The sequence below is a fragment of the Thermobia domestica genome, chromosome 5 (genome assembly GCF_964235325.1).
Source record: "Thermobia domestica chromosome 5, izTheDome1.hap1.1, whole genome shotgun sequence".
In the NCBI taxonomy this organism is placed as follows: Eukaryota; Metazoa; Arthropoda; class Insecta; order Zygentoma; family Lepismatidae; genus Thermobia; species Thermobia domestica.
In genome coordinates, this window is record NC_137458.1 from 250,366,972 (window position 1) to 250,368,576 (window position 1,605).

The window sequence follows — 1,605 nt, forward strand, 5'->3', positions numbered from 1 at the left end:
CCGAGAGATAAGTACAATCCGTGGTTTAGTTGCACCGGAACAGCGTACCGGAAAATATCAGTCTTTCTGTAGTTTAGTAATAAATTGGTTCCTGAGCCGTGTTCATTATAGCCGTTTTGGTAAATATTTTATTTCCATCTAAATCACAATGTATAATTAATAAAATTACGTGACTGAAATAATTATATCTTAATGTAAGAAGACAGTAACTAGGCCAATAACTATTCAAGAAGATTATCTAGAAGTCATGAGAATTTCTAACAGTGTTTCTTTCAGAAAAACTGTTCCAGGGGGCACACTTAGTATTTGTAGGGGCATATCTCCCACTGCTTATGTTTATTATTATATTATAGACGTATTAATTTGGTCTCCTCCAGAGACAATCTAAGAGCTTCGGGGAGAGGGGTCAGTGACCCCTCGAAAACATGCCGATTCAAAATAAACCCAATTATAGTTCATTTGGAGTACATATGTAAGTAAAACGATATTCGCAACATTACAGCAGAGACGCTATTGTCTATATAGTTAACTTATACGCTTTCAATTCGGGACAGACTGGTTCGATTCCTGGTGGGAGCTCATAAGGTTCGGATCTCACATTAAACTGTAAATCCATATTTCACATAGCCTCGGTGCTGAACGGAATGTTAAGCTCCAAATGAACCAATCAACTACCAACATTACAGCATACATTTGAAAAGATTTAGCACTTACATAAACTATAAATAAAAATTTCGAAAGCAGAGACTGATGGTTATGCCGGCTAGGCTAAAAGAGACGGTGATGACGAAAAATGAAAGAAATGGTAGAATGAAGAAAGGGAAGAATCCAGAGGAAACCCTCGCAAACTGTGTTTGTACACCACAAAGTTCACTTGGCGCAAGCCAGGTTCAAACCAGGAACCGCATGCACCAGAGGTGAATGCTCTGCCACTGAGCTACCGCGGCCAACTAGACCGGAAATTAAATTTACATTAAGTCTTGTTTATAAGTCTCGTAAAATTAATTGACAGTATAAAATTAAAGTGCGATCGCGCTCCTACTAACACCAGTGTGTAATGAGACCCGGTTTCGAATCCTGGTGGGAGTTCATGTTGTTCATATTCCATATTGAGCTGTAGATTCAAGTCTCATATAGTCTCGATGCTGAGAGGAATGCTAAACTCCCATGCACCGAACCAACCTAATGTGTAGTTTCAGAGCGTTTACATGTAGGGTGAAGAAAGAAATCATGTCCGTTGGTTCTCTTGTTTCTTTCCATAGGCACATTCCACCATTCTTTCATAATAATTTACTTTAATTAAGCATACGTCTTCTTTAGCATTTGTGTCATAATCATTGGGCTTAAAACTACAATTTAGTTTTTTTCTTTCTTCTTTTAAGTAAAAACCTGATAAAATTCAAACGTAATAACTAAAAAATCTTTTGAATCCTCAGATTTTGACCTAAGAAAAATTATCTCAAACATAAATAAGGAAACTATCAATGCAAATTTTAGGTAATGAGGTTAGGAGAACCAAATAAATAAATAATACGTTACTCGTCCTCATTTTCTTACTGTGTATATAAAATGCTCCTGTGAAGCCACTCTCTAAATATTCTAAAC